Raw genomic sequence first — 16411 nt, forward strand, 5'->3', positions numbered from 1 at the left:
TTTCTCATCTGTACGATGAGTGGAACCTTCCATGTTCTGTATTACTGGATATGGAAACAATCTCACAATAAACCTGGTTCAGTGTTTCGATATCAGTAACCCTTTCGTTAGAACATAAGGCAGAGCAGCGAAAGCAAGCACTCGAAGCTCTCGTCCGATTCTAGTGAAACGTGACTTCATGGATACTGTCACCCGAATGACGCAATACTCCCGCAAAGGAAAAAACCGCACACCATTGTTTGGTCTATTTTTGACTCCTGGGCATCTGCGCAATGTAGTCTCTGTAGCTGATGCAATGCGCAATGAGGCGCTCTGAAGGAGAGAAAGGCAACAGGAACGAACAAGACAAGAGCTAAGCAAGCTCCCAAAAACCGGAAAGGGCACATCTTGAGTCGAGTCGAATTGAATATAAAATTTAGGTCAAAGGCCAAGCACTGGGACCTGTTAGGCCATTCAGCGCTGAAATGGAAATTGTCAGTATAAAAGGGTTGAAAGGTGTAACAGGAGGATAACCTCAAAGCAGTTGCACTATGGATCAAGTGTTAGGAGAGGTTTGAAAGTAAGATGAAGAAAGAGAATATGAAAGGAGATACAGTGAAAGGAACGAAATGGGTTGTAGCAAGGGGCCGAAGGCACGCTGCAAATAACCTTCAGTAATGACTACAGTGCACCGCGTGAGGTCCACTGACGGCACTAACCCCCTAACGGGGGAAAGGGCACACGTGGATATGAAGATATATAAGACCAGTTCTTAAGCTGCAGCTGTTGGAAACATAGCAGGGCCTGCACATGAACTGGAGGCTGAAGTTCGAACACATGCTGTGGACAGAGCTGCCCTTAAAATGAGTCAAAATCTGATGTTTGCATTCAAGTCTTAAGAGGCATTCATTCAGCTCTCCTGAAATATCAAAATGCAATGAGACTGGTAGTACTATCCTAATGCTATTCTTTTCCCATTTTAATCTCTCTCTCTCTGGTAACTGCAAAAGGTGCCACCTTCCGATTTACAATAATTGTATTGGGATTAAATTGACACCTGATGTAGAGTATTCTGGGTGGCTACCAAACGGAGAGGTCATTTGAACCAAGGTCTAACTAGTATACATTCGAGCGTCGCTGCTGCTGCTGCTGCCATTGGGGTTACCGCATTATCTGACATCGGATGCAAAAGGGTGGTTGGGCTGTGGTCGCATCTTCCAGAAGGGTTCATCTCGGTGGTCTCGGCTACATCCAGCCAGATCGACCTGGAACTTTGCCTGAGCTTTGCCTCCCTCCGTCCGCGTCATTCTTTGTGTGTGTGTGTGTGTGCGTGGTGGGGGGCGGGGTGGGGGGGGGAGGGGTTACCGAAGGGCTGCTATCAAGGAACTTACACCCAGAAAAGGCACGAGCACACGAACTTTTTTTTTTTTTTTTAGATGGAATGGAAATGTTCGTTTCGTAAAAGGCAGTAGTATGTGCTCACCTGAATGGTTAGATCTTGGGAGAGAATGCATTACGACTTTAGTCATGTTATTTAGGTTTGTTTTCTGGAACTGAGTTTCTCCTTTTACGTGGATTATGAATTTCTGTGATGTAAGGACTGAGCCAGAATTGCGCTCTGTCGAGTAACAGTTTGATTCCGTCATTATTATTATTATTATTATTATTATTATTATTATTATTATTCAGAAGGTGAACCCTATTCATATAGAACAAGTCCACAGGGACCACTGTCTTAAATTCAAGATTCCAAAGGATATTAAGGTGTTTATTAGGAAGGAGTAAGAAGAGGTAGAGGGAAATACAGAAAGAAGAGGTCTCACTTATTAAAAAAAGATTTTAAAAATGTATTAAAATACAAGAAGACTAATATAAGGGTGGTGCAGCATTGCATCCCCCACTTGTACTTTTGCGATCATTACAAAATCAAGAAATTTATCTCTTTCTTTAATTGATTTATAGGTTTTAGACATAATGCCAAGCACTGGGGCAACTAAGGCCATTCAGTGCTGAAAAGGAAATCGACAGCAAAAAGGTTTGAAAGGCGTAACAAGAGAAAGCCTCGCAGTTGCACAACGAATCAATTGTTAGGAAAGGGTGGAGAGTAAGATGGTAGAAAGGTAATATGAAAGGAGGTCCAGTAAAATGAATGAAAGTAGTTGCAGTTAGGGCCCGAAGGGACGCTGCGAAGAACCTCAAGTAATGCCTACATTGCACCGCATGCGGTGCACTGACGGCACTACCCCCCTACGGGGCATATCTTTCTTTAAATCAAAGTTACTGATATTCAATGCACTACGTCGATGACTTCAGCGGCGTCGCACTACGATAACGGGTTGGTGTAAATCGGAAAACCAGCAGACTGTAGTCGGTTTTAACAGGATAAGTAGAATTCTAGTTTCCTTAAAACACAACGCAAATATTTCTTGAACTCAGTCATTCTTCATATGTAAGGAAAACGATCAGTCTGTTGTTTTTAAAAGAAAATTCGATGAAAAGGATTTTTAAAAGCGACCTCTTGTTGAGGTTAATGTCTAAACATCTTCTGTGTGATGCATCTTCTGTTCTCTAATTCTAAATTTGTTTGACATTTTCAGTGATCTAAGATTCATGGGGGTTTCTTGTCTTTACGAGGAAACTTGCTGAGTACACACAAACACAGATATATATAGTATATAATATATATATATATATATATATATATATATATATATATATATATTATATTCATTAAAAGCAATTGCTTTAGTGGCATCAATAAAAGAAACTTATTGATGCCATTAAAGCAATTCCTTTTAATGAAAGTTGTATAAGAGAAAAACCATGCCCTAAAATAATATATATATATATATATATATATATATATATATATATATATATACATACAATATATATATATATATATATATATATATATATATATATATATATATATATATATATATACATCATTTCCTCTCATTTTTTGTAAATGCTTATCACAACACTTTCGGCCTTCAAGAAAATTTTTGGCAAATAAAATGTGCAAACAAATCTTACGATAACTGATTTACAAAGGAAGCAGTATCTGTACGCACATATATATATGCCGGGTGTTTTGAAGACAAGTATTACAAGAGGTCTAATATTTCCAGAGGATGACCGGATCCATGCGGGTAACCGTCTGAGGTTCCCCAATAAAAAGTGCAAAAAACCAAATAGAAGGGGTGGTGGAGGGGTAGGGGGGTAGGGGGGCGGCCCACAAGCCGCCATCTTCACAAAGTTTCCCGGTACATCCTTCGAGCACTGGGAAAACTTGGAAGCGCACCGGTCCAGTAGTATCATGATCTTTATAGGTCGTCTCTCGGTTTACCTCGACCTTACCCACACGGCTACGGCTCCCCCCCCCCCCCCCCCCACACAAACCGACGAGATGAACCAACTCCCCCCACCCCCCCCTCCCCGGTATCGTCCCCGAAACCCTACACCTCTCCCCCCACCCTCCAAAAAAAAAAAACCACATCCCCCTTCCCCAACAAAACCCTACTATTACGCCAGGAGACGCACTGCGCTTCACTTGAAACCTTACTTAAACCGGTCTGCCAGGTGCGTGTGTGTGTGCGTGCGTGTGTGTGTGTAGTAGTAGTGGGTAGAATTCGAGAATTCGAAAGCCCTGCTATGGGTGGGGGAATCGGGAATTAACCCAGGAATACTATATGCGTCAACAAGGTCAAGTGAGTTCTCCTGCGGGGACCAACCTCGAAGTGTGTGGTGATATTTACCTCGGGTGCCCTTTTGCAACTGCGGCGTAATTTTTCGCCCCCCCCCCCCCCCCCCAACCCTTCCTTTTTATTTAAATGCCCTCAGCCACACTGAAAGGAGACAAACCTTGCGCTCATAATACCAACTCTGTTGCTTCCTGGATGCGCTTTCTTGTAGAGATTGTAGAGCAACTTACTTTTAATCTCAGTAGGGTAAGAAGAGCGTATATAGGCTAAGAGACACCACATTTTATTTGCGACGCGTTTCGTTGCTTCTACATAACAACATTTTCAAACCTGAAAGAGACATTACAGTATTTAAATAGTAGTTAAAAGATTACTTTCAAGTTTATACGAGTACAATGTAAAAAGCATGAAATGATTTGTACTCGGTTTTATATACTATCAACAAATACGTAGGCTAGACTTCTAAACAAGCGCATCACATATGTAAAAGTACAACCACAAAACATGCCAACATATATGAAATCCAATCCGCCTTTGCTAGAAAGTAGAGATTTACGAGACTCCACATAAGCAGAATTAGCAATAGAGTTGTGGCAGTAATGAGATTGGAGCCCAGTCTCCAAACTCGTATAAGTAACATGATTTTGTTATACCATAAACTTACCTGGACTTGGGTGATAACCTGATATAAATATAACAGCTATTACTAATGCTTTGTCCTCTTGACGTATGGTAGTTACTGCTTGCATTTTTAAAAACTGCAATTCTCAGGTTGTCACCCTTAAATCTGATCTCACAAGGGAAAGTGATTCTTAAACTATCTTGGCTCCGAATGTAAAATAAGCGAAGTCTATTACACCTCGATTGTGAGTTTTTCCAAATGAATATTTTAAACTTAATATATATGGCCTGTCTATATCAAAGAAGATAATAAGAAAAATAGAAAGAACAAATCTGAAGTAAGTACAACTGAGACGGCCATTTACATCATAATAATAATAATAATAATAATAATAATAATAATAATAATAATGAACAGAGGAATGGCACAACAAACCAATGCATAGACAATACATGAGACAGACTTAAGAACTGGCCAGCGATGACACATGGCAATGGTTACAGAGGGGAGAGCTCAAGAAGGAAACTGAAAGAATGATAACAGCGGAACAAGATCAGGCCCTAAGAACCAGATATATCCAAAGAACTATAGATGGAAATAACATCTCCCCCATATGTAGAAAGTGCAATACGAAAAATGAGACCATAAACCACATAGCAAGCGAATGTCCGGCACTTGCACAGAACCAGTACAAAAAGAGGCATGATTCAGTGGCAAAAGCCCTCCACTGGATCCTGTGCAAGAAACACCAGCTACCTTGCAGTAATAAGTGGTACGAGCACCAACCTGAAGGAGTGTGATAGAAAACGATCAGACAAAGATCCTCTGGGACTATGGTATCAGAACAGATAGGGTGACACGTGCAAATAGACCAGACGTGACGTTGATTGACAAAGTCAAGAAGAAAGTATCACTCACTGATGTCGCAATACCATGGACACCAGAGTTGAAGAGAAAGAGAGGGAAAAAATGGATAAGTATCAAGATCTGAAAATAGAAATAAGAAGGATATGGATATGCCAGTGGAAATTGTACCCATAATCAGAGGAACACTAGGCACGATCCCAAGATCCCTGAAAAGGAATCTGGAAAAACTAGAGGCTGAAGTAGCTCCAGGACTCCTGCAGAAGTGTGTGATCCTAGAAACGGCGCACATAGTAAGAAAAGTGATGGACTCCTAAGGAGGCAGGATGCAACCCGGAACCCCACACAATAAATACCACCCAGTCGAATTGGAATAATAATAATAATAATAATAATAATAATAATAATAATAATAATAATAATAATAATAATAATAATAATATATTTTGGTAAAAGACGCTCTTTCAGGCTTTGTATAATTTTTAGAAATTCCCAATATGAATATTGGCCAGTTACTCGGAATCATCGCTGAGCCAGAGAAGCGAATTGTAAGAAAAATAGAAAAAAGCACAATATATAAAATCAACTCGCTTAATTCTGTCATTCTCTTTAATAATAATAATAATAATAATAATAATAATAATAATAATAAAAGCCATAAACACATGGGCAGTGCCAGTAATCAGATACAGCGCAGGAATAGTGGAATGGAGGAAAGCAGAACTCAGCAGCATAGACCAGAAAACTAGGAAACATAAGACAATACACAAAGCACAACACCCAAGAGCATATACGGACAGACTATAAATAGCATGAAAGGATGGAGGGAATGGACTACTAAGTATAGAGGACTGCGTCATCATCGAGAGCAGAGCACTGAGGCAATATCTAAAAACCAGTAAAAACGAGTGGCTCAAGAGTGCATAGGAAGGACTGATAAAAGTAGACGAAGACCCACAAATATACAGAGACAGGAGAATGACAAACAGAACAGAGGACTGGTACAACAAACCAATGCACGGACAATAAATGAGACAGCGATGGCAATGGCTTCAGAGGCAAGAGCTCAAGAAGGAAACTGAAGGAATGATAACAGGCGGCACAAGATCAGACCCTAAGAACCAGATATATCCAAAGAACGATAGATGGAAATAACATCTCTCCCATATGTAGGAAGTGCAATACGAAAAATGAAACCATAAACAACATAGCAAGCGAATGTCCGGTACTTGCACAGAACCAGTACAAAAAGAGACATGATTCAGTGGCAAAAGCCCTCCACTGGATCCTGTGCAAGAAACATCAGCAGTAATAAGTGGTACGAGCACCAACCTGAAAGAGCGATAGAAAACGATCAGACAAAGATCCTCTGGGACAATGGTATCAGATGATAAGTGCAAATAGACCAGACGTGACGTTGATTGACAAAATCAAGAAGAAAGTATCACTCATTGATGTCGCAATACCATGGGACACCAGAGTGAAGAAAAGAGGGGAAAAAATTGGGATAAGTATCAAGACCTGAAAATAGAACTAAGAAGGATATGGGATAATGCCAGTGGAAATTGTACCCATAATCAGAGGAACACTAGGCACGATCCCAAGATCCCTGAAAAGGAATCTGGAAAAACTAGAGGCTGAAGTAGCTCCAGGACTCATGCAGAAGTCTGATCCTAGAAACGGCGCACATAGTAAGTAAAGTGATGGACTCCTAAGGAGGCAGGATGCAACCCGGAACCCCACACTATAAATATCATCCAGTCGAATTGGAGGACTGTGATAGACAAAAAAAAAAAATAAAAATAAATAAATAAATAATAGTAATAATAATTTTTATTTTTTTACACCACGCAGGCTGCTACACACAACAATCAACTCACCACCAAGTCAGAAACTAGCTGGATCAGTCAAAAAAGACCCTGTGTGCCGTGTCCACACGGTCGAACTCTATCTGCAGACACAAAGACATTATCTGTAAATGGGCAATTTAAGCGGACAAAACCTTGAAATGTCCGTGTTTGCTGTTAAAGAGGGCACAAACAATGCCCTTGTTCTGACATATGAATATGAAACGACGACGCTGCCAGACACAAAATCAGTTTTCAGTCTGTTTCTATCCTGACTGAGTTAAGAACGTTTTTTATTTTTTCTTAGATTTATTACTGTGCATCATGTCCAACTCAAACACGTATTGGTCTCGGGATAACACTATTGAATTAACTGAATTATTGCAAGAACATGAATGTTTGTGTACAGTAAGAAGTGCTTCTTATGGGAATAGAAACCAACGTTCTGCAGCCCTCAAAGAGATAGCCGATAAGATTACCAGTAAAAGCTTCAAAGTTTTGACAAGTGATGTGAAAAAAAAGACAATCTCAGAAACCATTTTTATGGTGTATAGCGCTATCTTTTTACGGAAGACTCCGACCATTGTTATTGTACCGTATTACACTACCACAACTACACGCTGCCCTCGACTTGCTGCCGACTGATCAGTGATTACTTAAGACCGTAACCCATCTGTATAGCTCTGCGTTTGGACGAAGTTTCGGTCAGAGTTTGCATACTTTGTATGGTAAAGACACAGTCTGAAGACGAGTTCGACCGTGTGGACGAAGCATTTAAGGAGAAGGTAATCACTGCAACCTCATCTTCGACTGAAAGCCGGGTCCTCTCGTTTGTGAGGCATTAGTGCTACTGCTCATACCACGAGAGATCACGAAGACAGACGAAGCAGTCTCCAATCAGAGAGGAGACAGGGACGATTGGAGATTCTCTGATCAGAGTGGAGAGAGAGAGACGATTAGAGACTAAGAAGGCATCCAAACAAGCCTCTCTCTCTCTCTCTCTAGCGCCTCAGTGGCGTGATCGGTATGGTCTTGGCCTGCCATCTCGGTGGCTGCGAGTTCGATTCTCGCGCATTCCATAGAGGGGTGAGAGAAGTGTATTTTTGGTGATAGAAGTTCACTCTCGACGTGGTTCGGAAGTCACGTGAAGCCGTGGGTCCCGGTTGCTGACTAACCACTGGTTCCATGCAACGTATAAACACCATTACAAGCAAACAAACAAGCCTCTAGTTAAGAGTGGAGACAGAAGCGATTAGAGATTGTGATGGGAGATCAAGAAGGCAGCCGACACAGTCTCTATTCAGAATAGAAACAGAGGCGATTGGAGGTAACCAATACGAAGGAGTATCATGACGAATAAAAATCAATAACCCCTCAGAGAGGCGATTAGCATTCTCGGTGTGTTCGAATGCTTCTTTTAAACATGCTCGAATGCTCATATGGAAAATGTGGTGTCGAATTTCGCAACCAGATTTTTATAAGGAGTTCCTTTGCATATAAAGTGAGTGTACTGTAAACGTGTGTCCGTGCCAAGTATACTGGGACTAATGAGGCAGACTTCATCGCGCCATTCTTTTCCTATGCCGAAATTGATTCATACCCTACGAGCGGCAAAACCGGTTGTTGCACTGCATGCCAAGTTGACTTTTGGCCACCGAGAATAACAATGAATTCTGCGCTTGTCTCTCGATGCGTTAGAACTGTAGAAGCAATAAAGTAAACAGAATAACTTCCATTATGAAATTATTAAGTAACAGAATAGAATATAGTATTTACGCCGAAGGCCACTCGCTGGAACCTATGAGGTCATTCATCGCTGAACCGGAATCAATAGTCAAAAGGTTTGAAAGGTGTAACAGGAGGAAAACCTCAAAGCAGTTGTTAGGAGAGGGAGGAAAGTAAGTTGGAAGAAAAAAATATAAACGGAGGTACGGTAAAAGGAATGAAAGCGGTTGCACCTAGGGGGCCGAAGGGACGCTACAAATAACCTGAAATAATGCCTACTGCGCACTGCATGAGGCGCACCAACGCACTAACGACATTAACCCTCTACGGGGAACCCCGGCTTAGATATTTTCCTTTTACATTCTCTTTCATTCTTTTATTTATGTCGCATGTAAATGGGATCAGCTGAACGTGTCAATATATTAAATATCATAATCTGCTTCAAAGCAAAAACGTACAAGTCCGATAACAAACAAACACCATCGCCCCGTTCCTCATAAGTAAGATTCCACCCCTCCTTTCTTTTTGGCCAAACGTCTAAATGAACTGCTGACGCGTTTGCTCTTAATAGGTTTTATCTTGAGCTGCAAACCTACCTACTTCTTGCAGACTCTGAAGGTTTCCCCAACTACGGGCTATATTAACAGCCTGGATAGGATGCATTAGGACGAGACCTAACCTTGACATTGCAGATTGTTTGTTCGTTTGTTTGTATGGTGTTTTTCCGTTGCACGGAACCAGTGGTTATTCAGTAACGGGACCAACGGCTTTACGTGACTTCCGAACCACGTCGAGAGTGAACTTCTATCACCAGAAATACACATCTCTCACACCTCTGTGGAATGCCCGAGAATTGATATTGCAGAGGAGGTCCTGTGTGCTTCCCCACATGCATGCACAAATGCACAAATAAAGCCGCTTTCATTTCTCACCAATGACATACGGCGATGTGGTTGATGGCTCCCACGGGAAGGTGCTCTTGACTAATCTCTACATGGACGTAACAGAGGTGGTCTTGAATCAAATACTCATCCCTGCCACCTACAGACAGAACATAATCGTCCTCTTTGTGGAGATGGGCTTCAAAATTGGCCCTGTAACGTTAAGAAACCTTCCGTGTGCGAAGCACTCCCTTCCGTGATGTCGAAGCTACAAAGATTTCCATCAGAAAATCAGCAACGCTCTGCCTGAAATCTACCAAATGAGTGTCCTCCTGATGGCCACAAAAAGATAGGATACCTTCATAAAGAAGGCCCTCTAGATTGCTCTACTTGGGCTGGAATGATTATGTGCTAGTCCATACCGGTTTCCCTTGCGGGGAGATCCAGGTAGAAATTGCAGCGACACGAACTGGAGGAGGAACACCGAGATGACTCGCGATTGCAGAGGTAACATGTGTTAAGAAGTACCTGCCGGGCAAAACGGACTGAGGAAAGTAATACAGCAGAATACATCAGAAGAGACCTTGAATAACCACTTCTCCGTTCCAATTATGTAACAGAAACTTAATGAAAAGTCGGTTGGTTCGTATCATTCATATCATTAGTATGACTTCCATTATTTCATCTCAGCTGTTGAGGCCAAGCTAGAGGTCTGCAATAATCTTCTTGTTTCCTTTACGCTTTCAATGACTAACTCCCGGGCAATTCTTAACTAACAGAGTCTAACGACTTCACCTCACGAGGGTGGGACTCCCACTGAAAAAGAGGACTCCCGGGGGGAGGGAGGGAGGGAGCAGTATCTTTGCGCATGCGCAGCGCACGGATAAAACCTACCTAGATTACCAAGGGTGGTAATCTAGGATTAATTACTGAGCGCACATAAACAAGGAGCATAACTGCAAGGACATCAACTTGCCGAACAGATTGCTAACATGTGACCAATTGCACCGGAAGTTATCACTGGACAACAGAGGACACATTCTTGAACTGACGAGGACGCCGCCATCAGTGTAAAGTATTCACCCGCGAGTCAGTCTCGAAAGTTTCCTATTCAGAAATGAAAGTGGGACTATAATTCTCAGATGAATGTGCCTGTTAGGACGAATTTTCGTGCCGGCTTGGCATTACTTTGGGTCGTTCAAATGTCGACGATTTTGAGGAAAAATTCTTCACTGAGCAAATATTTCTTCTTATTTTGTTCTTAAAACGCGCGTCTGAGGGCGACTTCCATTATACCTGAGGAAGTTCTAGTCTGAGAGCGGCTTCCATTATACCTGAGGAAGTTCTCTTCTGAGAGCGACTTCTATTATACCTGAGGAAGTTCTCTTCTGAGAGCGACTTCTATTATACCTGAGGAAGTTCTCGTCTGAGAGCGACTTCCATTATACCTGAGGAAGTTCTCGTCTGAGAGCGACTTCGGAAGTTCTCGTCTGAGAGCGACTTCCATTATGCCTGAGGAAGTTCTCGTCTGAGAGCGACTTCGGAAGTTCTTGTCTGAGAGCGACTTCGGAAGTTCTCGTCTGAGAGCGACTTCGGAAGTTCTCGTCTGAGAGCGACTTCGGAAGTTCTCGTCTGAGAGCGACTTCGGAAGTTCTCGTCTGAGAGCGACTTCCATTATACCTGAGGAAGTTCTCGTCTGAGAGCGATGAAAGCGACTTCCGTTATGCCTGAGGAAGTTCTCGTCTGAGAGCGACTTCCATTATGCCTGAGGAAGTTCTCGTCTGAGAGCGATGAAAGCGACTTCCGTTATTCCTGAGGAAGTTCTCGTCTGAGAGCGACTTCCATTATACCTGAGGAAGTTCTCATCCATCACAGGAAAAACCCGCATGCTAATTTGGTCATGAGAATCGTCGTTATAGCGATGAGTTAGCCTTTCGAGTGAGAGAGAGAGAAAAAAAAATGGGGGGGGGGGGGGGGGGGGGGGGGTGAACAGGTCATGTGGATTTGCTCCGTTCTTTTCCTTTCTTCACAGCTTAAATTCTTGACTTTCAAACTTTTTCAAAATTTCAACTTAAAATCCCCACTCCTGTGCGGCTGAACGACTGACACTGTTATTTATCCAATACTATTCTTCAATAAATAAATAAAGGCAAGAGTGACAGATTGCAATTAAACAACCAATTAATATTTGTAATTTTATCCATACAATTCTTTTATTGGTAATTTTCTTATCCCAAAATTGAGTTTATATATGTCTGGTTGAGTAAGACTCTAAAATATAATCTTGTCTAAATGATTCTCTTCAACTCAAACAAGTGAATGTGTCTATTTGATTTGCACAAATTCTAAAAGGAATCTTGTCTACTAGATTTGCCCAAGATCGAAACTGAGTCGTATCTCTTTTGGGTCAGACAACAAACTCTCAGTCTCTTTTAGGTTCTCAGTAAAGAAAGAGAAGAAAAGAAAAAGCTTGGTTCTTTCCGATTTTATTCCCAATAACTCAAAACTTGCCTTGAGCATTATAACACTGAAAGTATACTACAGCAAGGATATATTCATCTCGTGTAGCGATTACTTGACCACAATCAGTGAGGCTCTACAGCAATAGTTCTCATTTTTTTTTTTTTTTAGTAAAGGTACACTAACTAATGTAATCATTACCCTGGCACTAATTCTTTATATATATATATAATATATATATATATATATATATATATATATATATATATAATATATATATATATATATATATATATATATGCAATGTTACGAAGTGCCAAGTATCTGGTTACTACGCTTACCAGTCCATTTATTGTTATCTCACAAAAAAAAAGCCAGGAAAACCTGAACCCTCATCACAAGGTATTAAACGACTGAATACTCTAAAGGCAAACAGTGATACCTTAACAACTTACCAGTATTGCAGAAAATCAGACTAAGTTCATCAAAACAGGTGTGAGGTAATCTTGTAAGTAATTAAATTAATCAAAGGGCATCAACAACTTTAAAAGTCTAAGTATTTCCCTGATTTCAGAAGTCTAAGTACTTCCCTGGTTCTAAGTCACTTCAAGTAAATTGAAGGAAAGCAGATTAATCACCACTCTATGTTTCAACCTAACATAAGTATAATCATAATTAAATGCAAATATACTGGTTAGAAAGGAAATACTTATAAAAATTTTAAATACAAAAATTTATTATTAAACTCAAAGTTTATAAGTGAAATTCACAATATCAGGGAAAATTACTGTTACTTGAAAACAAAGTAAAGTTTAATTAATTCTTGAATCAAATTAAGTAAAATTAAATCAAAATTAATTTATCACAAAATTAAGAAAATTAATTCAATCAAAATTGAAAAGGGTTAGGCAATAACTGAAAATTTGAAATTAATTCACAAGTGCCAAACAATAATAAAACTTGAAAAGAATTCTAAGTAAATGCAAATTAATTCACAAGTGTTAAATTTAATTAAATGTGCAATGATTAAGCAATGAAAATAACTAAGTCAATTAAATTGTGAATGCAAATGAAAATATAAAATAAAAAGGCACACTTCAATAAGAAAATGAACAAGTGCACAAACAATGGAACAAACACAAAACACAAAAATTCGCAATGTGTAAAAGTGTAAATCTTTTTCACTCAAAACATTGTAACCATCAGTTTTTACCAAACCTTCGTAACCATCTGTTATTAGTTACTAGTTAACCACTGTTCATATCAGTTATTAGTTTCTTACCAAACCATCATAACCATTAGATATTATTTGCAACTAATAAAAATATAACACACTTTACCTTTTTGGTATACCAATTTCTTTCTTTCTTGCCGCAGCTTGTATCACACTTTCACAAAAACCAGGTGCCGTTACAACAACATTTGTTCAGATTTACAAAAAACACTAAATAATACTAGATAAACTCTAAGAAATATCAAATCTAAAATTCTCAAGTTACGAGTGACCAGTTTATAAATACGAAATCGTTACGTTACTTTAAGATCAAAAGTGCTATGCGATGGAGAGAGAGGGAGAGAGAGAGAGAGGGAGATCTGATCGCCTCGCAGTTCTAAGATATAATGAATCTCTCTTCCTTACAGAAACTGGACAGGGCAGATGACACAAAATGCTTTTGGGCTATAACTCTTCCAGAAGCTTCGAAATCTTACGCAACTTCATATACAGTGTGTAACCTGCACGTGGCTTTGACAAAGACATACACGTATGAGTTCAGTCTGGTAAAAAAAAAGACACGTACTCTACTCGATCGACACGAAGGAGAAGGCTTATCACACATGGTGACAGATTCCCAAAACACAAATGAAGTCTGGAGCTCGCTTATCAAACGTGTTGACAGATTAGGAAAGCAAACGGATCTCGGAGACCCTCTAATCTCAAAGTGTTGACATAACAGGGAAACAATCGTAGTTTCGAATGGACAAAGAAAATCTCTCTCTTTTTTCATTCTATGTTATATATATATTCTTTTACAACATGTTATGCAAAACCTGAACACACATTTTAAACATCCTATCTCTAAGCTATCTAGGAATCTCAAAAAATGTTGCACAATTCTACATAACATTTTATACAGTCACAGAGGAGATATATGCATTTTAAAAGTAGAAATATATATACACTTATAATAGTTATATGAAGACTTCTGCAAGTTTTTTTTTTTTTAATAAATGTTCAGAGATGATTTAGCCGAGACAAAATTCAAGACAATCTTGCGGCACCCTAGGCACCGCCTGTGGCACCCTGGAACTAGTTTGAGATTCGCTGCACTAAAGGAACAATGAACTCATCCATACATCTTCCTCGATTCCCCAGAGCAGATGCGTTTTCATAGAAATACAAATAATTATTCTTCATCAACGAAGAATGAGTCTACATCACTTTCACTTCAGTAGCCTTTATATACAGCTCTATTTATTTTCGGTGTATTTTATTTGTAAAATATCAGTTAATACGTACACGTGGATTGTACATATTGCATTTTATTCATTCTCACACACAGCACGCTTTATGTAAACACACACACACACACACACACACACATATATATATATATATATAAAGATAAATGCCACGAAGGAAAAATAAACGAAGGAGTCTGCGAGATCTTTCGGCTGAAAAGCCCTTTACTGAAGCAGCTACTGACAAAAATACGAGAAAAGACAATACAAGAAGGTTCGTATAACTGACAGATAGGGATTATAAAAAGATTAGTGCCTAGAATCCGACACACCTGGAAGATAAGAAACCTTCCCAAACAAGCATAAACAAAGGGTGCAATTAAAGGTTTAAGACAATCATCTCAGATACAATCTCCAGACAATTAAAGGATTAAAGGTGACAGCTATACGGAACCTGGTAGACAAAACCATATTCACAAAAAATGACAGACATACATTACAATAAAAAATTTTTTAATAACTCTAAGGCAACTGATTTTTATTTAAGTCAGTAATTATATATTTGAGGTCATTCTTAAACATGTTACAGATACAAGGGTCTAAATGAAAAAGGCCACGACTAACATTGAAATTACAATGAAAAGTAAGTTGTATTAAAGCAGATTCTAAAAGATTTCGTGATAAGACATCTCTTGACCGTGCAATTACTGAACTGTCAATCCAATTAATTCGGTGGTTGTTTTCACTTAAATGAATAAATAATGCATTAGATTTTTTGCCCCAGTTTTTACAGAGTATTTATGCTGGCTTAGCCTTACTTCTAAGCCCTTGCTCGACTGTCCGAGGTAGAATGAGGGACAATCCATACATGGAATTTTATATATTATGTTGTTGCTTTCTCTGGGGCCATTTTTTATTAACATTCTTTTTAGTGTGTTATTATAGGAAGAAACAAGGTTGACATTAAAAGCTTTTAGCAATGGTTTAATGGTTTCAAATCCGTTAAAATAAGGCAAACTGAGAATGTTCTTAGAATTTTCTTTCTGTGTGTTGTTTTCAGTATAAAACTTTTTGTGGGCTTTATTATAACAAATGTCTAATATATGTGAAGGATAGCATAAATCTTTCCCTATTTTTCTTATGTATTCAATTTCTTGATCCAAATATTGTGGACTGACAATTCGCAATGCTCGTAAAAACATAGAGGAAAAAATTGATATTTTTATATTAAGATGGTGGCCTGAGAAGAAATGAACATAAGTTAAGTTGTTAGTCGGTTTCCTATAATACTGAATTTACATTGAAATGGTTCTCTATGTATCAAAACGTCTAAGAAAGGGAGGCAATTGTCTTTTTCTAATTCTAGAGTAAACTTAATCGATGGTACCTGGTTATTTAATTTAGAGAGTAAATCATTTACATCAATACCGACAGGAAGAACAGCTAAACAATCATCAACGTAACGATACCACTTTACAGGAATATGAATGATATTAGGTAAGTAGCGTTTTTCGAAGAATTCCATATACAGGTTTTGAGAGCAATGGTGATAAAGGATTTCCCATTGCCATGCCAAAAAATTTGTTGATAAAATTCACCATTGAATATAAACTTACAATCACAAATGCACAAACTCGTGAGTGAAATAATGTGACTTATAGGTAGAGGTAATTCATGCTGAGTTAGTTCATTGCTAAGATATTCTAAAATAGAGTCTATAGGGACTTTAGTAAAAAGAGAACATACGTCAAAACTAACGCATCTTATCAGTAGGGCAAAGAGCAATTTTGTATAATTTATCAACTAAATCTAGAGAATTATATATATGAGAATCGGAGATGGTTCCAAGTAAACGGGGACAAGATC

General features: G+C 39.1%; 1 long non-coding RNA gene across 1 annotated transcript in view; it reads right to left on the bottom strand.

Annotated features, from left to right (window-relative positions):
- Positions 1–3857: 3857 nt before the first annotated feature.
- LOC135223250 (uncharacterized) overlaps positions 3858–16411 on the bottom strand; it is a 110964-nt gene continuing 98410 nt past the window's right edge. Inside the window, exon 3 of the long non-coding RNA XR_010316440.1 lies at positions 3858–4016. This is a non-coding gene — a long non-coding RNA (uncharacterized LOC135223250). The remainder of the gene's footprint in view (positions 4017–16411) is intronic.

This window comes from Macrobrachium nipponense, chromosome 8 (assembly GCF_015104395.2).
Source record: "Macrobrachium nipponense isolate FS-2020 chromosome 8, ASM1510439v2, whole genome shotgun sequence".
Classification (NCBI taxonomy): Eukaryota; Metazoa; Arthropoda; class Malacostraca; order Decapoda; family Palaemonidae; genus Macrobrachium; species Macrobrachium nipponense.